We start from the raw sequence: 21,776 nt of genomic DNA, 5'->3' as shown, positions 1-21,776 counted from the left end.
GTGCCACAGGTTTGGGGTTCTTCTCAGAAAAATTTCATAAGGCAGGATTTAGGAATGGGCCATGAGTGCCATTGCGATTGCCTTTCTGTCGCCAGTGGCTTCACTGTGTCGTTCTCCACATGCTCACCATAACCACCAGCTGTCCCACTGAGGTTTCTTAATGCTATTGGCATCTTTTGATTCTTTGCATCTGCGTCTGCTGGGTCTCTGTACACATCCACACTCTCTGCCTGTACTGGCACTTTCCATGCAGAGTTCTTGGTTGGATGCTGCCACGTTTCCAGATCCCAGCTTTATGCTTTCAGCTCTCTCTTACAAAGCAAGTTGATGCCTGGAAAAGGAGTTGTGAATGAAGATTTTGTTTAGTTTATCCAGCTTGAAAGTAGAGAAAAGGGAAAGGTACTAATATCACCGATACTGAGCTGTCAATATCGAGGGGCTTGAACTGCCTGTATGAGGGGCACAGCCCAAGGGTGAAGGAAAGCAAGCAGCCTGCTTTGGCAGGGCTAGGAGCCGCAGAACATGGGGGCCAGCTGACAGCAGCATGTCTGCTAAAGATAAGTCAATATACCCAGTGTGTGAGGAGATTGAAGTGTCACAGAGAAGAGGCAGTTCAGCTTTTGATCCTTAGAACAGTTTGTGAGTTTCTTTCTCTTTATAGCTCCATTTTATTAAATCAGAAAAAGTTCGAGCAAAGCCTCAGTGTTTTCCTGGTGTTTTCCTCCCACGTTTCCTGTTTCTTAAGACTTGTTGCCACTGCAGTGGTGACTTGGCATCTGAGTTCCTTCTGCTCCAAATGGAAAGGGCAGACGTGTTTTTAGACAGGAACAAATTTGATGGTGCAGACAAACATTCTTGTTTTGAAACTACTAAACTACTTTTGAACTCCTTTAATAGAGGGACCTAGTTATCCTTGTTTACATCCTGGATGTGCAGAAGCTTTACAGTAACTGTTTTAGAAATCCAGTGACTTTCACATGAAAAAATGCAGGGTGCCTGTCCCATAGCCGCTATCGTCTTTCCAAGTTCTGGCACTGTTGCATGGGAGGACGAACCACCAGAATAGTGGTGTCTTAGTATTAAGTCTTCTAATGGTGTTTTGGGTTGGTTTTTTTCCCTTTGCTGTTGTCTGGGGTTGTGTCTGGGCTCATTGCAAGAGCAGATTTTGGTGGGAGTTCCCTCTTTCTGCCCTCAGCTCTCTCTTCCCCTGCCTGTTGATGACCGGGCTTTTTCATATCATGTGCCAGCTATCTGGGACCTTACTTGGAAAAGGGGTAGTTTCAGGCTAACAGGGAGGCTTTTGTCTCTGTGTAAGAACAAGCCTGTAAGCGTCCCTTAAACTTTAAATGTTTTATTGTTGGAAAACTTTCAGATGTTCACAGGATAAGGGCTCTTTATATGTAATCTGGCATTGCACAGAAAAGGATTACTTTATGTAAGTTAAGATGTGCAGTTCCTTTATAAACTGGCTGTGTAAATTCAGCATGTAGGAGATTGTTTTTCTCCTTCTGTTTAATGTTGCCTTTAGAAGGGATTTCTTGGTTTTGGTCAGCTGGAGGTTTTTTTGGTTGGTTGGTTTTTGGTTTTAGTAGGGTTACAAATCTTAGGTGGTGGGAATGGGTAGAAAATGCTGCATGCACCCCATTAAAAACTGAATGTGTATGCTTCCATAGATTTGTTGAAACAGCAGTGTCAGCAGAGTCCTGGGTAACAGAATCCTCAACCGGTCTGAAACGGGTAACTCAAGATTGTTAGAGGGCCCTAGTAACCTACTACTGAAAAGTACTTTCTGGACCAATTCATGGCCCAAAGTCTGTGTGGTATGATGTACTTGTAACGTAAGCATGACTGACATTGGAACAGATGAAAAGGCAGGCTGTTACTCTGAAGACTAACTAACACTTTCTTTACAACGTGGATCCAGTTCATTTACTGGTTAGACATCCTGATCCAGACACGTTCCTTTGTAAACTGTTCAGCATGAAAAACTTCAACTTCCCAGTTTTTGCCAAGTAAAATAGCAGCCCAAGCACCAGGAATGCCTGCTTCTACTTGAGGTTTGAAAAAACAGCAGCAGAAGCATGTTGCTAATAGAAAACTGACAGATGTTTATAATTATGTAGATTTTCCTCTGTGTTTGAGTACCATAAACTCAATTGCATTTGAAAAGTATGTAAGACCACTTATGACTTCAACCAGCCACTTCCTCCAGCTGTGTGAAACTCATATGAACTGCAACATGTACCAGACCAGGCCCCTCGGTGTGGCTGTTTTTATGCTTTCAGTCGTGTTTTTATCTGTTTTCAATGGTGGGTAGATTATCCCTGAACAGTTTTTGCTTCAGTGAACAATCAGGAGTTTAGTGTGTTCACATCTAGGGTTATTTGCAACATACTTGATCCAAAGATCCTTGAAGTTGGTGGGTGCTGATGGATTTGGGAGTGCAGGCTTGAGAAGAAAATGACTTACCTTGTCTGTTTTCAGTGATTTCTCTTTTGCCAGTAGTAATAAACTTAACTGTGATCCCAGTGTGAGCTGACAAAAACACATCTGAAAGCTGATGAGGAAAAATAGAGGTTGTCTCATGAAGCAGACAATGGCATGAAACCGAACACACAAATGATGTGTAGTTATGCTACTTGCCACATTCTGTTTCACAAAATATTCTTTCTTTCCAAAAGGAAGTAATTTTTACACAAGGCTACATAAATACACTGCTGATATATATGTAACACTAGCAGGGGGATATGGGTTTTTGGTAAAAGGTGGCAGTTTGTTGAAGCTCATGCTGCCTACAGGAAAAGGCTGTTCCTGGCAGATAATAACTGTTTATCCCCCAAAAGTGTTTTGTTTTTCTGTAATGTTTCAAATCATGTCGCTCTGAAATTCAGCCCAACTTTTCGTGTCCATTGGTGTGCTAAGGATTTCCTGTATCTTACCATGTAGGAGGAGATGCTTGGACAGCTTTCATTTGGATACTGGTTGGACAAACCTTTTGTTTCCTCTTCTATTTGTTATACTAATTGTAAAAGAAGCCTATATTGGTGTGCCTTGAGGCCTACATTACTTTATTTTGCATCTCCTATGCTATACTCTCCAAAGTCACCAGAGCTTTTCTGAAAAGGGCTCGTCAAAATTTGGAGATATGTAACATGATCCAAAGCCTTCCAAAAAAAAGGAATATTTCCCCTACATTCTTGGGTAGAATGAAAATCATTAAGACTAAAACAGAGTTCTGTACAGGCCCCCAGACTGAATGCAAAGAAAGAGTGAATAATCTTTGGTTTACTCTGCAAGCCATGTCCAACCCCCGCCCTCAATTATGCAGCAAAATACTTCCCTTCTCCCTCCCTGTTCTACCTCCAAGCCTCTCCTCTCCTTTGTAGCCAAAGAGATAGAGCACATTTTTCACCGTCATCTAAAATCAAGCAAAAGGCTTCCCCACGCTTTCTGTCATCCCCACAGTTCTGAAGATCTTGCAAGGCTAGAGATGTGGCAAATTGTGAATCTGCCTCAGATTGAATGAGACATCCCTTTCCCTAGTCCTCTTGCTAGTTTTTGTCATACATGGTCTCAGTGAAAGGCTTGGACTAGACTCCCTTGGCATGTATTAAAGCAGCTGTCTGCATTCCCATACTGTAACAGTGGAGCTATACTGTTGGTCCATCCTTTCCATCCTTTCCTCCCTTTTACCCTAGAGTCAGCACAGGCTTCTTTTTTATTTCTTCTTTTGTTATTTTATTTTATTTTAGTCACTTTGCAAACTTGGCTGAAGAATTTCCCCAGTTTGGTTTAATCCCTGGTTGCTGCACAGGCATTTGTGCTGGGGTGAGCGAAGGAGGAAGGGAGCACTGTGGGGGCTGCATCCAGAAGCTCCACACCAGTGCTGGGGGGAGTTCAGCCCCTTTTGGCAGTGGTGCCAGCCCCTGTCTTCCAAGTATTCCTGGGACCGGCAGCATGGAGCACAGAGTTCCCTTATTTGTCGCTCCTCTGAGGAAATTATTAAATCAGTCTCATGATGTAGAAGAAAATAATGAGCTAATCCGGAGTTGAGGTGCCGTTGGATTGTTTTGGACCTGGCTCTTTTCTCAAGCCTCTAACTTTTCTGCATGCAGATTTTATCCAATTAGTTCGGAGGCAGAAGTAGAGTTTCTTGACTTGATTTTTTCTTTCCAGGCCAAATGCCTGCAAGCTAGGGAGGGAAATGGATGGCACTGGAATAATAACCACCTTCCCTGAGTTTGAGCAAAGCAGTTAAGACCCACTTTTTTTTCAGTATTTTCATAAACTCTGCCAAGCTGTACAAAAGGTGATGGGAGAGGAGGGGGTGTTCATTTTTTTTTTCTTTATTCCTTGATATGCCCACTCTTCTTCTCAACTGCTAAACAGAGAAAGCAAGCAGAGAAGAAGATGCTTACGTTTGTACTTTTTTGTTAAAAAATGTCTGTTCCTAAAATCTCTCACAACAGCCTCCTCTGATTTGCAATGATGCCTCTTTTTTCTTTTCTCCCCACCATGAACCCTCCACTCAAATGAAGTCTGAGCTTTATAATATCAGATGTCTGCTTGCTACTTAGAGTAATGTGATCCAGTTTCCATGTTTTAGAGGAATATTTATTCAGTTATTCCTTAATAGAAGTTTTAATTTCGTAACTGCTTTTCATGTAATGATGACCAGTAAAAATCATTTGATTTAAGAAGCCATTCCCCTTTCTTTTCCTGTTTATGCCTACAGCATCTTTCAGGAGAGGTACTGGCACAAGACTTGCTGTTTCTGCAGCTGAGGAAGGTTTTCACGATCAGTAGTGCAGGGTTCCAAGTCATCTCTGTATAGCTGTAAAGTTACTCATCCAGCAGTAATTTCACAGATACCTCTCTGGTGGAAAGTTCAGCCATGTACTTGGGGGAGAATGGGACTTAAAAGCAGTTCAAATTTAGTCTGGCTTCACTGGTGTGGACACCTGGGCACTGAAAATTGTGTTCTTCTCCATTTGCTGCACAGTTACCACTCCCAGCCCTGAGCACCAGCAGAATCCTTGCTCCTCCATCTTCTAGGAGTTTACAAACTAAATGTTTTAATGTCCTTGTTAGTCTGTGCTCCACAAATTATTCTTTCAAAGATTTTTGCCTCAAGGAAAAATAAGGCGTAGCTGTCATTTGAAATTTACTCAGGGTTGCCAAAATGATGGCATTTGTCACTTTTGCTCTCCATCTTCTTTAAATGGGCCCTAGTGTGTGTCAAGCTGGATATTGTGTTGGCTTCCTTCTTCTCTCTCTTTGTTCTCCTAGAGAATGCTGAGTAATTAATACAGCCTAAAAATGTAGTGTGGCACAAGCCCTTTTTTCCCTTTGTGTAGTTTTCAAACAAGGAGGCTGTCATGAACCTACGTGCATCAAATTCCAAAACCAGTTTGTTAAAACAAAATCACTAAGAGTTACTGGGTTGACCAATTTTTTTTAGGGTTGGATCTAAAATAATTGGCATGCTTCCTGTGTGCTTCTGTGCATTTCATGTTGTTGACCTTGTCTCCCTGAAGTCTGAATAGCCATCATGTCAGTGACAGTGATGTCTCTGAGCAGTCTGAGGGAGTCCTGCAATTATTTTAGTATTTTGCATAATACCAGTGGAATTCAATAATTAGTTGTGAAGGTTCAAATCAAATTACCCCCTTCCCTAAACCAGGAAAAAGGGTGGAAGTTGGTGATAAATATCAGATAAATGGAGAAAAAAGTGTAACATAATTTGTTGTGTTTCAGCCACTAATTATTTCTTTCCCTTTCTCTCTTATTTTACAGGGTATGTTTTCGAGCCAGTTGTGAGGAAATGTGGTGAATGTAAACTTGCTCTGTTCAGGGGGGAAACTGTGGTAAGTGGTGCTGTCTTGATCAATTCTGGTTTTCAATGAGAATTTCGGAAAGATTGTTTTAGCTTTTTTCAGTCTTAATTTTTTTTTAGCTCTGGAAAATACAGAGATAAGTTGATTATATGTGTTGTTCTTCCTCTGGTATGGAGACTTGCAGTATGAGAAGCACTGACAGAGAACAGCATGCTGGGCCTCAGGGCGAGGAATGTGTTTTCATTTGCTCCAGTGGCATCTGCTTATTGTGTTTGTAGCTGTTCCATTCTGCTGAAGAGTGGTTGAGCTGAAACCTAGAGCAGAAGAAATAAAAAGGCCTAATTTAAAAACAAGGGGTGCAAAAAAAGCGTACTAGCTGTGTAAGAGATCAGGAGCAAAAGTCATGCAGAGGGAGCACATATTTCCCAAAGTGGTGGGGATGTCCAGTCGCTCTACAGTCTTTCCATCTCTTCCCAGAATGTCTGACTGGCACCCTTGTCATGTCATGTGGAACTACGATGGTTTGCTTATGTCTGAGAGATAAGGAGGTAGTTAATGTGTGCTACACCAGTTTCCTTATTCCTCCTTTCCATACCACGTGACAAGCTTTGCTGCTTGTCTGACTGTACTGTATACAACACTTCCAGAGGCATCAGCTTCCAACAGGCTTCTGGTCCTCAGTGCTCTGGGAATATGGCACATCGTGTGTCTGTGCTGCTGAGTTGCACCACTCTGAAGTAGAAGGAGACAGAGAAGAGCAGGAAGGTAATTAGTGACATGTCCCAACTAGAGGGAAGTAATTCAGAGAAAGCTCTTCCAACCTGGAAAAAATAAAGGCAGCAGATCTGGAGCAGTTCATAGGCTCATCTTGCCTTTCCCTCTAGGAGACTGTCAGTATACACAGTTCTGGATAGTACCAATCAATCATCCTTGGGAAAAGAAACATGTCAGCAGAGGACTTTGTCCATGCTTTCCCTTGGTCAAGCAGGGTTTGGACTGGTGCTTTTTCTTTGGGCAGAATGTGCAGATTGCAGATGAAAACTGGCTTATTCTCCACTGGCAGAAGACTTCAGAGTTAGATAGCCTGCAGGGTAGAAAACTGAAAATCAAAGACTGGCTCTGTGAGAACACTTGTTCTTTTCTACCATTTAAAACTCCCCAGATGTTGTTACATCATACAGAAAGATCTGGATTAGCTAGCAGATGTTTAAATGTAGATTGCTGCCTTCTGCAGAACATATACTCGTAGAGATAGAAAAAGATAGGATAGTCAAGCCCAGAATTGCACAAAGAAGCTGGCCAAATGAGAAGTCCTGCACAATTGTACCTGAGTAAACCCTACTGCAGCTCATTCTTTTAAGTTATTTCCTCTCTTCGGATCAGCTTTTCTGACAATTTTGCATGTTATAAGTTTGCATCTATATCCCTGTGAGAAATACAAACAACAATTATTTAACTAGAATTTGGTTGTAGGGCCAGAGATGAGCCACAGGCCAGAGCATGTGTTCATTAGTCTATGAGGTTTTGTGGTGACTTCCACAAAATGTTGTGACTTTAACTACCAAAGAGGATAGGATCTGTATCTAGTTTTCTTTTTGGTGGTAGTACTGATACTTTGATCCAAAAAGTTGTCCAGTGTCCTTACAGACTGGCTGAGCTCTGTGTGGGATGTGACAAAGTTCACAGGTGAAAGAGGAGAACTATTTGGAAATAGTGATGCTGTGTAACATCAAGGAAAAAAAGTTTATCAGCAGACCCAGTAGTCAGATGGTTGTGTTCTAATTTCCCTTCAAAGATGCTTCAGCTGAGACTAGCCTAGTCTCCATGGCTGACCTTAATAAGAGAGCATAGTTCAAGACCAGCAAGACAAAAGAGACAGAAGAAGCATGCTTCTTAGAGTCATGGAATAATCCTGGTTGGAAAAAACTGCCAAGAAACTGCCAAGAAGCTTGTATAAACTGTTGTCTTGTCCAAACCCCCACTTGAAACAGGTCCTATTAGGTCAGGTTGCTCAGGGCCTTGATTTTTAAAATCGAGGGCTGGAAACTCTACAGCACTTACGGGCATCTGTTATGTCTGACCATCCTCAGAGTGAAAAAAGTGCTTTTTTGTTGCTTCTTGCTGTTGTTCACTGTCAGTCAGTGCGAACTCTGCATCTTCTCTGCCTGTGAGAGGGAAGTCTTGAAGAAGATCTCAAAATCAGGGAAGTTGCTTCTTGTGGCTCCAAGGAAATGTGTTATCATGCAGATGCAGTAAACTTGCTAGTGAGGGGAAAAAAAAAAAAACACAGTTTGGTTCACAGAGGTTCTACTTGGGCAATGTTTCTCAACCTGTGGTTGATGTTCAGACTTGAAGAGCATGGCTGCTTGACTTGGTTGAATTTTGACATGTGGAAGAGGATTAGCTGACCAACTGATGCACCTGAAAACTGCCAGCTTTCCTGACTTGCTTAGTGATGTAAGTCAATGAAAAGAGGCACTTGTCAGTGCTGGGTTGTAAACATCCTGGAATTTCTTCAAGTCAGTGTGGAGCTGGGTTTGTGCTCCAGGATTTTGCTCTAGAATTTGTTTTCTTGCAGCCATTAAAATACATAAACAGAGTGCAAATTTTGTTTGTTTTCACAGCTGTTCTTTTCACTCTTCCCACTTCACACTTCTTGCAACATCTTATTTTGAGGTAGAATAATCAGGGACCTTGAGTTTCTCATATGTAAGGATCTCTGAAATATCTCTGACCCCACTGTGTGTTTGCCTATGGCATTTCAAATTCCCAGAGAGTTTAAAAACAATTGCAAAAAATATAAGACAAGGAAACAGTTTTGCCCAGCCTCTGTTCCTACCCTACTGAATCCAAGAAGTACTGGACATCAAGAGGACGTTTTGAATTTATCTTGACATAGCTCAGAGGTTCAGCAGTTATTTGTTCATCTTGTATCAAAGTCCTCGAAAAGGTCATGCAGCCTCTATATCAAAAATTCATAATGGATTTAAGAGCTGATTAGAGACATATACTTGAATGCTGGGAGGGGAATCTTGGCTGAATTTGAAACTCCCTCAGCTAAGCTGATGACAGTGTGAGAAGACCCTTCATTTGATGAGATTTCTGTAAAGCAGCCTTGTGGGTGTCAGAGCAGATATTCACGTGGCACTGTAGGTTTGCTTTGACCACGGCATGTGGAAGGCGGTCACAGAACGGCCACCCTTCCACATCAGATCCTTACACAACTGCAGGAGTCACGAGAAGCCTGACTGATGTAGGACAGAAAACCTTGGGGTGATCTCTGTTTATTTCCCACAGTCACACTGCTCTTTGCCAGTCCACACTCCCCTGGAAGCTCTTGCCTTTCGTAACAGCTTTTGTATTTCTAAGTATGACTTGCACTGTACAGTTTGGGGTTCTGTCTGTGTCCATCTAGACCCTGCAGCTGGTTACAGCCATCAGGATCGGGGGAGGATAAAGCTGCGAAGTGAATTGAGGGCCTGCTGTACCATAAACCTGACCTGCATCTTTCTGTGCCGGGTGTGCCACCATGCACTCGTCCATTCCCTAGAGATTTCCTGGAAGAGCTGTGAATGCTTCAAGCACAGGCCTTGATGATGAATGTGTGTCTCAGGGCCTGGGAGTCCATGGCTCTTTTCCCTCTGAATTTAGGCAGGGATACATTCCCAGGCTGAGGGCTTTTTGATGTTTCAGCTGAAATCTGAGATGCTTTGCTTCTATTTGCACACTTCTTTGTAGACTAGAAGCAACTGCACATCTTAAACAATGGTTTCAATTATTTCTAGTAGCTCAGATGTGTCAAGGAATATTTGGATTTCGGCTGCTAAGACGCTCGTCTGCTATTTTGGTTCCCCCCCCCCCCCATTAGAACAGTCAATTTTTTCTTCTCTCTTTATTTTAAGGAGAAAAAGAAAAAAAAAAAAAAAGCAGGTAGTGACTGCTTTGATTTTAAGAAATTATATAAAAACAAAATTTCAGCATCTTTACACATAGAAAATTTGTTTGCCTTTAGAAAGATTGTGATGCCCTGTTCATTCCTCGGTGTCCAATTTGTATGGTACAATTATTTATATCCCTGATGTCTACCAAAAATGCTATTGCATTTCTCTTGGTAATTCTTCACACTTGTCAGGTTTCTGACAGAAAGTGTTAGAGAGCAACTATGTGTTATCTGTGCTCTCACTACAAAAAAAAACCCTGACTTTTGCTTTATTACCTGTATTCTGCCATACCCACAAGAGGATTTGCCTGAGTCATTAGCTGTTTTCTGTAATTAGGGCTGACCTGGTGCATTTTGGTCCTATTTCTAGCAGCTTTTAGTTTTCTGAAGTCAGTAATTTGGGCACCAATGTGCCTCACAGTGTCTTCCTGTTACATATCTTCATTATCTGTTCCTATGGGCTGAAGATGATCTTTCTCCTTAGGAAGGAAAGTATGGGAAAGCACTTGAACATTTTTATATATTTGCGGCTTACCAAGCTTTGCTATGCTATGCTTGTAATTCCTTCAATTTTAGTCTGTTTCTTTTCTTCCAGTCTAATCCGTTCAGAAGATGTGCATGTTGATGCTGCTGGGTGTAGTAAATGTTAAATCTGGTCCATAAGATTTCTAAGGAATGTGGTTTATCCCCTGCCCAGAACTGCATGTGTCCAGTCCCAACCAGACTGGATTTAGTCTGCTTTCTGTGAAGCATTGTTATACTTGTGTTCAGTTTATTAAATCAGATAACCCTACAGAGCGAGGTTATGTTCCAGTCTCCTGCAGAAGAGATCTTTCTACTGTCTCAGTCTCTGTAATTTTCCTACATTTCACTGGTAATTCATTTAATATAGCTTTTTCTCCCTTCCTCCCTGCCAAGTTTGAGGTGATCCAATTGTTGGAATTACTCAGCAGAAGAGAGTTGATCTGTGGGCCATCTATGTGGATGTCTCTCCTGCTGTAGCCACTAGAGAAGAAATAGGGAAGGACAATTAAAACAGCAGATGGAACAGAGCACTTCACACAGCCGTATTTCCCAGCTCTCTTGGCTGGCTCAATGACAAAGATGTTTGCAGTGGATCATGATGTTACAGCAGCTGGAATATCCATGATAGATTTAGCAAGTAGTAAATCGGCTGTGGGTTTTTTTAAATCTAGACAATAAGCCTTCCAATTGCTCTGTTGAAAGAAAAACATTACATTTTGAAAATTCAGGTGTTGCTTTACGGAGTGTTACATCCATGTTGCTCTCTTCTGTATGTGCACTGGTGCAGTTGATGCAAAAGCTCTTGGTCCATCACACGGATGTGTTTCACACCTTATGTTCCCCTTCCTTCCCTTCAGAGAACTGGATACAAACACGTACATGATTCAGGGCCATCCAACCCTTTAGGAGCTCAGAATCAGATATGGAACAGCTTGCAGCCCGTTTCATGTCCAGCTCTGATCATTTAAAGTGTACGTGAAGCTTTGAGCAGGCAGGTGCCACCCAACTGGTCGTGGGATCCTGGAGCATTGTAGGTGGGATCTCCAGGGAATTTAGTTGCTAGGAAGCATCACCTCCTTCGTGAGCTCGTGCAAATTAAGGTTTATTTTTTCAGAGGTTAGTAATTTAGTCATGTTTGGGAGTTTACTGCAGAGATCAAAACACAAAAGATTTTGCCTTGACACCTTGCACATTTATGGTCCAAATCACAAAACCTCTTGAGCTGTTCAAGGAGCGACCAGAAGCTTTTCACATGAATAAATCATTCCAGTTTCCCATGCCTTGCTTCAGAATTAGCTTGAAAAATTTTGTCTGACGTCATGCCAAAAATCCAAAACGGCAACAAAGCAAGGGGAACAAAAAAGCCTCCCAGCAGACACCCAGCATGGAGAATATTGCCAAACTTGGGTCTGTTTGTGCCAAGTTTATAATCAGGCAGCAACAGGGTCTTAGTAGGTAATGCTCTCAACCCACAGCTAATGAGCCCCGCAGCATAGGGAGTGAGAAACAGTGTAGAGAGAGCGTGATAATGCTGTGTGCGAGACACAGATCATATCTGGGAATAAAAAGAAAGGAGAGCAGGATCTCTGGGCATCAGATAAGGCCATTTCTGTGGGTATTACTCTTACTAAAGGAGTAAGTGTTGTAATGACAAATAGATCTATAGATATAGTGTAAGGCATGCGGAGAGATGTAGATTTTCCTGACCTAAGTGTGCTGTATTTTGCAGTACAGCCACAGCGCTTCTTTTCTTCTATAGTTTCTTCTATGAAATACAGGAGGAGGGAGATGGTTAAAGTAATTTTCTCAAGATTAATTCTGCCTCATCAATACTTCATGGATTTAATAGATTTTAGAGTTACAGTCATTTGGGAGATTATTTTATCATCCAGGTTCAGTGGAGGTTGCTGAAACTAAGTGCAGGACAGAATGCATGTGTGTGTGATACAGGGTGCTGTGGTATCAAGCTTTAATTACTATGGGATTTGTTCAGGAGATTTCTCTGTGCTGTTTGTGAAGCTTTATGTTGGGCACTAAATACATTGCATATAGGCAAGTGATCTCTTCAACAAGAGTTTGGTGTGGATCTCTAGGCACAAGTGTCTGTTTCCGTCTCGTAGCATAAGCACTCTGCTGTAGTTCTTCATCTCTCATTATGTCTCCCTCTTGTTTAAATGCTCATCTGGCACAAACGTAATGAAACTACATATAAAGGATCATGAGGAGGAGGAGAGATCTCATTTCAGATTACCAAAGCTGAGTATTTTGGGACATTGATGTCCATATTTCAGACATTTATATTATCATTTGCTAAGCTCAAAGATAAAAGAAAGCCTTGGACACAATCCAGAAAAATCAAGAACAGAAACTAGTGTAAAGATCATGCATTAATGTGTGTCTTGAGAATGCCTGCAGTGCTGTATCAAAATACCCATCCCTAAATAAAAATTAAGATGGGCGGATCCCGGTGCTCAATGATGGGGGAGATTACTGCTTGAGGTGTCACACACCATTAGCTGAGGTGGAAAGCTCTGTTAGGGAGTGCTCTGTGTTGTTCTGCAGCTGCCCTGCTAGCAATGGGAAACAACATTTGTGGGCTCCAAGGGATTCTCTGCAGCCTCCACTGGTCTGGAATAGTCAGCTCTTCCCAAGACATATGATCAGGGAACTCACTGATGGTGAATTTTAGAAAATATCCAGCAAGCTTAAATTCATTACAAGTTTGTGTTTGTGTTAGCTCTGAAAACCTCAGAGCTAACAGAGGGCTTATACAGCCTTCTCATAAATAGCATTTTGTCCTGTTGACCTTTATACCTGTTCAGCACCCACCTATAGGAGTATACCTAATATAGAAAGTCATATTGCTGCTATTGTTTTTAAGAAGAGAAAATAATAAAAGATTCAGCTGTGTAAATGTCATTCCTGCCCAGCCCGTTTAGTATTACAAGACAGGGAGAAGTCTGCTTTGAAATTTTCCCTCTGGCAAAAACTTGAAAAGCCTTGAATATTGTGTGCATCCTTGATCGTGTCATGCAACAGTAGTAGTGAAAAATACAAAATCTACTATCTCATTCTGCTAGGGTTTTGAATGCTGTGCTGAGTGCTGAGCACTAGTCTTCCTAATCTAAAGGTGGTGTTGAATCCTGTAACAACCTTTCAGGAAAGCTATGACATAGCCTCCATCACGGAAACATGGTGGGATGGCTTGCATGACTGGAGTGCTGCAATGGATGGCTACAGGCTCTTCAGAAGGGCCAGGAAAGGAAGGAGAGGAGGCTTTGCGTATTAGGGAGCCTTCAGACTGTACAGAGTTGAGGATAGTGACAATAAGGTGTGGAGCACATGTCATATGAGGAGTGGCTGTGGGAGCTGTGTTGTTCAGCCTGGAGAAAAGGAGCCTCAGAGGGGACCTTATCACTCTCTACAGCCACCTGAAAGGAGGTTATAGCCAGGTGGGGGTCAGCCTCTTCTTCCTGGCAACAAGCAATAGGACAAAAGGACATAGCCTTAAGCTGTGCCAAGGGAGGTTTAGATTGGACTTTAGGAATAATTTCTTCACAGAAAGGGTGATTGGGCATTGGAATGGGCTGCCCAGGGAGGTGGTGGAGTCACCATCCGTGGTGGTGTTTAAGGAAAGGCTGGACGTGGCTCTTAGTGGCATGGTCTAGTTGAACATGGTGATGTTCGGTCATAGGTTGGACTCAACAATCTCAGAGGTCTTTTCCAACCTGATTGATTCTGTGGGATTCTGTGATTCTATGATTTCAGACAGCACTGATTTACTGACATAAGTTTTGTGCTGTTATTTAATCGAACTGCATTTCTTACCTTGTATTTTATTTTATGCAAAATCATGATAACTATCCAGGCAGAAGGATAAAAACAGCACGAGACATTTTAGATTCTTTGTAAAATTATTAGTTAAAAATAGACATAGATGTTAAATAGAATCTGAAATGTTAACTACTTTGATCACTGGCTAACAAACATTCCCATTCATGCAGTTAAGATGCTACATAGAAAGAAGACTCCGTGTGAAAGAAACGTCAATTGTACATGATAGAAACCGGATTTTGGGTCATCTCTTGTCCTCTTTTGCTGCTTATCAAAAGTTAAAAGTGGAACCTTTTCAGTGGGAACCTACAACAAATTAAAGTGCGGTATGCTTTAAGCTACTGGTTGCACTGGTCACCAGTATCTGTTACTGTGAGGGGTGCTGCGTCTGGTTAGCTGTAATTGGACAAAATCATCAGTCTGGGAAAGTCCTCCTTTCCATGATATTTGTTGCTTGTGCATGACACTTAAGAGTTTTTGTCCATTTTTTCCTCCTCTGCTAATTCCTCAATATTAGGGAATTAGTGTCTCTCTGCATGTCATTTACGATCAAACATAATCCCCTTTCCCCCTATCTCTTTCCATTTACATCCTTTGATGAGAAATATTTAGGCCACTACATGTCTTTATTCTTGTCAGACAGAGGTTGATGAAAGATCTGTTACATGAAATTCTGCGCTATCTCTAGAGCAGGGTATCTCAAAATACATGCTTAGACATATAGAAAGCAGAGACTGACAGCTGGTAGATGGTGCAGACTTCTCACTGTTTTCTACCATGGCCATTATGCCAAATGTTTCAAAACACAGGGAGACAAATTTGTGTACAAGTGAAGGGGCATATTTTTTGGCAGGGAAGACAATGCAATATCCACTGTCCTATTTCTAAGATACTCTTTATGACCATTTTGGTATCTGCTAAATGCCTTTGTAGAAGCCCAAGATCATTCCATTAGCTTTTTTAAATGATTTTTTTTATCTTAAGTTTTGCCCTCTAACTGACTGTAATTACACAGGGAAGCTTAGTTTGAGTCTAACCACTGGCTTTTTGTGTGTCATTAGATGGTGTTGGGGGATTATCGGGCACAGTTGTAAACTACAGTATATGTCTTCATTTTCTTTTTTGGATTAGACTGTTTATAAGCCAAGTGTTTCAGATGACAGAGAGAGAGCACTAGTCAAAGCTGACAAAGCAGAAGGAAAGCTTGTGTTGAACTATACGAGGTTGTTAGCAGCAGCCTTTTGCTCACCCCAAGGAAGTAGGAGCATGCTGAAGACACAAGCTACATTACTAGTGTAAAACAGAATTCTTACGTGTTGATACTGAAGTATTCATCATTCCTGTGTAGGTGCAGCATGTGCCTTCCATGTGTGTGTCACCCTGAACATGTGGTGTTGGTGTTACCCAGACACAATTACTTGTCTGGTCATGTGTGTGGAATATGCCATTGGTTACTGTCAGCAGTAGCGAATCTTGCACGGAACTGCGGCTCCTGTCGTGCTCTGAGCAGTTTCATGTGGTTTATGCTCAGCAAAAGATGTAGCACCCTTCATCTAATATCTCGTGCAGCAGTGTGCAAAGAGACTATGTATTACATAGCAGGCAAAAAGCAGCCCAGCTTGAAAACACTTCAGAAGGTGGATGGGTGTTGGGAAGAGCTCTGAGGAAGGAGCTCCGTTTCCAGGCAGAGAGAGGAAGCACTTGAGCTGCTGGCTGTGCACAGCCAGTGTCTTTGGGAAGAGTTCATGTTCACATTGGTTTTGTTAGTTTGCTTTTACCATCCAGTTTAGGTCCCCATACCTACATCTGCTTTTATCTATACTTTTCTGCATGTGTGATTTGGGTGAATGGATATGAGGCCTGAATTTTAAATTTTGTGGGAAACACAGACCTGTTACTCTGGTGCTGCAAGACCCCTTCTACAGCACTTCTAAGTTTCCAGAAATCAAAAGAAAATAATGAATCAAATGAAAATTTTGAGGCATATGTTTGAGACAGCATTGAAAGTCATTTGTATTGCAGGGGACTTCTAAGTGCTGTATGAAGTATTTCTGTTATTTAACATCAATAGTTTCTATTACTGTATTAAATATTTCCCTGGTTGTGCTTCTGATTAAAGAAATAAAAAATTCCTAAGCTGTCACTTTTAACAACCTCTTCGTCTCTAAGAAAACTCTTGGTCAATACTGTGAGAGTCCAATACCATTCCAGGCCACCATCCTGCTTCAGCAGGAGCTGTAAGAGTGCTGCTGTGTGGAGGGGTTTTGTGTCAAGTTATCAACACTGTTCTGCTTCCACTGTAACCAGTAATTCTCATGGTATTTATTTTGCCCAGAATATTTCTCCTATTTTTGAAGCTACTCATGAATGTAGTCAATGTCTTGCTTGGCTCTTTTGAATCTCTTAAGTCTGGGATAAATTCCAGGAGCTTTGTGGTGTAGCTTTAGGCTCCTCTGGGTTGGAGATGCTTCTACTTGTCTCCCAGACAAGAACTTTCCTTAACTATTTAAAACAAGAGAGGAAAAAAAATAACAACACAAAAACAAAAACAAAAAACCATACAAACAAAAACCCAAAACAACAAAACCACACCAAGAACAGGTAAAAGCACAACATAAAACCATTTTCCTGTTCCAGGGTGGAGAAAGAAGACACCCCAGGCACATCTGGCAATTAGTTGTATATTTTCTTCAGGTTTTTAACCAGCTCTCATAGAAATCTGGTTTTTGATGGACAGTTCTCTAATGATGATGGACAGTGAGAGCAGCAAATTTAATGTACTCTGCAAGTCAGGGATGGGTGAAGTACCAGAAAACTGTGAAAGTCTGAGAGAAATGCCCTTGGAGCTTGCTTTGTCTGCTCACAACTTCCCTTTCTTGTATTTAACCAGTTTGAGTCCAGGTTGTCTGCCCTAGGCTCCTCTGTGTCAGTGGTGTGGGAGAGTGTGAAGGGAGCAGATTTTTAAAATATTTTTCTTTTTTTTTTTTTATTTTTTTTATTTTTAACCCAGAGCACATGAGCAAAAACAACAGGCTGTATGCCAGTTGAAATCATGGTGGTTCATGCAAAGTGTCAAAGTAGCTGTTGGTGCTGTCAGAAATCCGTTCTTGGTTAGTTTGGCAAGACGTAAACTAGCAAGTGACTTTTCAGAGGTGCTTCTGTGATTGGGTGGCACATAATGACACATTACTGTGTTAACAGGCTTGACTGTAGCTTGCTTGACATGTCCAGCAACCTCCAGTTAATCTTTCTGTAATTTACAGAAGTAATTCCTTCTGATGTTACATGCTAGTATCCTGCAAGAGTCTGGAAATATCTAAGCCATCCTAATCCATTTGTTAAATTTTATAGGTGTTGCTTATCTTATGATTAAACAAAATACTGAGAAATTGGATTCTTCAGTGGAGCCCAGTTAAATCTTTTGCAAGGGCTGCTAAAGCTTGCAAGTAGAAAGAACTGACACTGCAGATGATTTAAATCTGTATTATCTCATCAGTGGGTAATTTACAAACCCCACTTATTATGTAAATGTATTCAGTAACCAGAAGAAGGCTTAAGTATGTGAGAAATCATACTTTTATGTGCTGTAAGTCATCTCACCTGTGTTATGTTTGTTCTGGGTGAAAAACACTGTCTGACTGTGACTGGGAGCCTCTCCAGGGATCTCATCCTCAAATCTGCAATGCTGTGATTTACAGGAACAGCCTTGTGATGCCTCTTGAACCTTTTAGAGCTTCCTGTTTCTTTCTTGGTCTTTCCAGGACTAATATAATTTTAGCTACTTCTTAGCAATTAGATTAGGCACAGGCAATTTCCTTGTAAAATTTGCCTGAGTAGGTTCTTCCATAAACTGTAATAAACTTGTTGTGGCTCAGCAATGTTTGGCAGAATAATTAAACTGGACTTCAGCACCACAAATAGGTTTGTAGTTGAAAAACACAGATCTGCTCAGGTGCTTGTTTGAGTTTCTATAAACACAGTCTCTGTCATGGCCATATGTGTCTTCTATTTGTGGTTTCTGCTGCAATCTATGCATCCTTCACTCTGGAGAATCATGTTTTAAGTACATTGGATGATAAAGCCCTTGTGCCTCTTATCCCACAAATGTGCCAAGATTAGATGGTTTCATGTTGATGTGTGCCATGTCTGTCTTTGGTGTTTATTTTAAAATAATATCCGTGATTGTGTTTATTTTAGAATCATTTATTTTAAAACAATACTCTTGAATGTTCAGGGATCTTAAGACAGAGGAAAGAGAGCATTTAAAGATTTCTTAAAAATCAAGAATCACCTTTGTGAGCATCTTTCCAAATAAGCCTGACAACTGTACAAACCTGACAATTTCTTTTTCATGCAAGGGCTGTATTGATTTTGTGCAGCATGACACGTTCTGCTAGGTTTTTGTGCAAAAGAAACTGTGCTAACCTCCTGCCCCTTCCCCTATCAACCTCATCACTTTCTGACTGCATGTGTCTGGTGCCCCTGCAGCTATCCCCATAAACACAAATGCCCCTTTAAACATCATTTCTCAAGCATTTTCCTTGTCGTTTCAGAGAGCACATAGAAAGCAGAGTGTCCCTGTTCACACAGAGACATACCCTTACATTTCCAGCCAGTAGTCTGATTGCTTAAAAAAAAAAATAAAAACCCACCCATGGGTAATTAGTACTGTGTGTGTAGTTAATCGATTTAAAGTTAAATGCCAATGGTGCTGCTGAAAGGTCTTACTAGGTTTTGTTATTGCTTTGAAAAAAATCTGGTTTAGTGAAGACCTCTGATCTCTGAGAAGGGACATTGGTTCTTTGTGCACTGCCTGCAACAAAAGAAAAGCTGGGGGTGCAGTTTCCACAAAGGATGCTGTAAATTTTATTATCACCTAGATCATGGGGTTTTGTGTTGATTTGAAGGGAGAAGCCCTTCAATGTAAGGAAGCAGCTGTATCTTCTTACTCACAGCAAACGGAGCTGGTGTGCCAGTGGTCTTGTGGGTGAGATAGGAACCTCATCTCCTGCTTCCTAGTCCATCATCCTCATCATTAGATGATTCTGCCTCCCAGGCAGACTGATTACTTCATATTTTCATTCATTAATGATTTATCAGACAGCTCCTCCCCTAAAGGCTCATCTCCTCTCTTATACTCACAGCCCACACGCAACCAGCAACATGTAGCTGCCAGCTGGCACTCTGGCTTTGGGAGAACAAGATGCTGGTAGCTCTTCCCGCATCTCCTTCTGCCCCCTCCTCCCCTCCCTTCCCAGCTGCTCTGCTCACCTGCCTGCTCCTTGGTGGCTTCTTAGATTGCACCCAAGCCATGAAATCTCCATGCGTCCTGTCCTCCTATGCCCTCTCTCCAATCTGATTGTTTAAGGTGCTTTTCCTAACTTTTTTAAATTAAAAACAGTAGAAAGAGAGATGAGGTGACCCCACTTGTAATGCAGCCGTGCTTGTGTCTCGGTTATGGAAAGAGTGGCCTCTCGCTTTGGTGAGAGGGTTTGCTCAGTGGTGACTTAGATTTTAGCAGAGAAGCAGGAGTGCTGGGGGGAGACTGAACAAGCTGTGTCTGTGAGCAGGAAGGCGTGGGTTGGCAACAGTTTCAGGTTTTGCTATCAGGTGCTTGGCACAACAGCTCTGTTGAAATCCCTCTCCAGTTGTCTCTGTGAGAGAGTGATTTTTATCACATTGCTAAAGATTAACTCTATTCTTGTTCTCTGTTCTGCTCCCAGGAATCAGGCATGCTCTGAGGTCTGGGAAAGGGAGTCCAAATGAATTCTCATGATGAAAGGGGGGAAAATCCAGAATTGTTTGCTACTGTCCAACTTGTCCACTGCAGGCAGGTGGTGACTGAGAGCAGTGGGAAAAAGGGCTGCAGGACAGGAGGAAAAAACTATAAGCTAGGAGAAAAGGAATAAATGAAATTCCCTTGAGTCATTTATACATGAATGTATAACTCTTGAGTGCTTAATCTACTCTTGGCAAGTGGTGACTGATAACTAATTTTCTCTCTTCCCTCTCCCACACCCTCCCAGCATCTTCAGAAAGGACATGTGACAGGACTAATAAATCTCATTATTTTAACAGGCTAAAATGGAAATTATGGATTAGAAGTGCTATGGATGCCTCGATAGAGAGAAACTGACTGTTCCTAAGACGCCTAAAGTATATTTTCACTTGCACTGTTTTTGAGATCTTTCTGAATTATTCAGGCCCCTCCACTTACCTCTTTGGCACAACACTTTTAAGTAAACCAGTGTTGAAGGCATCAGTGTCCAGTTGAGCAGCCTTGTTGCTCCTACTGCTTGAGGATAGCTAAAGCCTGACACTGAGTGAGCTCAGGCTTTCGGGGAGGTCTGGGTCTAAATCTAGATTGGATTACCTTTACTCTAGGTCTCTGAGTTGGAGCTTTGTGCTCTGTTTTAAGGAAGGAGATGGAAGGTGAAGGGGAGTTCAAGCTGACACACATAATGGTGCTGCAAGACCGATCAATTTGGATGCCTTTGGCTTTAGAGCAGAGAGAGGTGCGTGAGAACAGTAGATGGTTGTGTTCTTTATGCAGCCAGGTGTCTGAAAAACCGGTGTCAGCTGTGAGGGTGTAGGAACTCTTGCTGCTCTGTGGTCAGAGGAGGCTTCAGGGCTCCCACGGAGGGGGTGGAAGGCCATAGCAGGGCTCTGCTCACACAGGCTGAGGGGAGAGTGCATTGTACGGTGACTCAGGTCAGAACAGGGGGAAAACCAAGAACAACAGCAAGTAACTTATTTCAAGGGGTAGTCTGTGAGCAAAACAGGGACTTGGAACATGGGTCTTGCATGCCTCTAGACCAATGACACAGCCCATTGCTTGCTGCGAGACTGGTGCATTCTGGAACTGTGGATGAGGATGGCAGCCGAGATGGATAAAGCACTTCATGCTTTAGCAGGTGTGTCAAAACTTCTTCCAGGTCTCTCAGTAAAACCTGTCAAACCTGGCACACGACTGTCATCAGAGCTAAGGGCTTGTTGCCAGAGGAGATTCCCGTCAGTAAAGCCAAGTGTAAACTTACAGCACCTGACTACTTCATTCTCTGTTCTCTGTATGTGGGGTGTGTTACCTTGTGCATAGGGTGCATTAAGTGTGCAAGAAGTTGCTGTAACGCAAAGAGTGTGCTCTGAATTTCCACCTAGTGCTAACTGTCTTGGGTAAAGCACAGTTTACCAAGCAGTTTGGTTTTTCTTGCATCCCATCTCTTAGCTTTACCACTTGGATTGGAGCACAGGACCTAAAAAAGAGGGAATTTGAACCACACCTTTTCCCTGCAAAATGTGGACTCTGCTTTTGTTACCTTACTGAATTGTTGCATTTGTCTCCATCTTGTAGAAGGAGTGAGAGAAGGATTTTTGTAAGTGCAGCAGGTCTTTATATGATCTGGCAGAATCACAAACTGCTGTGGTTAGAAAGGGCATCTGGAAATCATCTGCTCCAACTCTCTGCTCAAACCAGGGCCAACTTAAAGTTGGTGTCTCAGAGTCATATCCAGCTGGGATTTGCATATCTCCAGCAATGGAGACTCCACAGCCTCTCTAGGCAACCTGTGCCAGTGTTCAACACCCTCACAGTACAAAAGCTTTTTTGTCTTGTTTAAACAGCATTTCCTGTGCTTTAATTT

General features: G+C 42.0%; 1 protein-coding gene across 4 annotated transcripts in view; it reads left to right on the top strand.

The window, feature by feature from the left end:
- The window catches only part of FYN (FYN proto-oncogene, Src family tyrosine kinase), a 137,476-nt gene that overhangs the window by 54,915 nt on the left and 60,785 nt on the right, over positions 1-21,776 (top strand). For all 4 annotated transcript variants that reach the window (XM_042016949.1, XM_042016951.1, XM_042016947.1 and 1 more), the window contains exon 2: positions 5,797-5,867. The gene's annotated coding sequence lies outside the window, so the exon portion shown is untranslated. The remainder of the gene's footprint in view (positions 1-5,796; positions 5,868-21,776) is intronic.

This window comes from Corvus kubaryi, unplaced genomic scaffold (assembly GCF_017639235.1).
Source record: "Corvus kubaryi isolate FWS band 111438036 unplaced genomic scaffold, C.kubaryi_AGA036_p1.0 split3-73, whole genome shotgun sequence".
NCBI classification, from domain to species: Eukaryota; Metazoa; Chordata; class Aves; order Passeriformes; family Corvidae; genus Corvus; species Corvus kubaryi.
The sequence above is the reverse complement of the archived record's forward strand: the minus strand, read 5'-3'. Positions and strand labels throughout refer to the sequence as shown.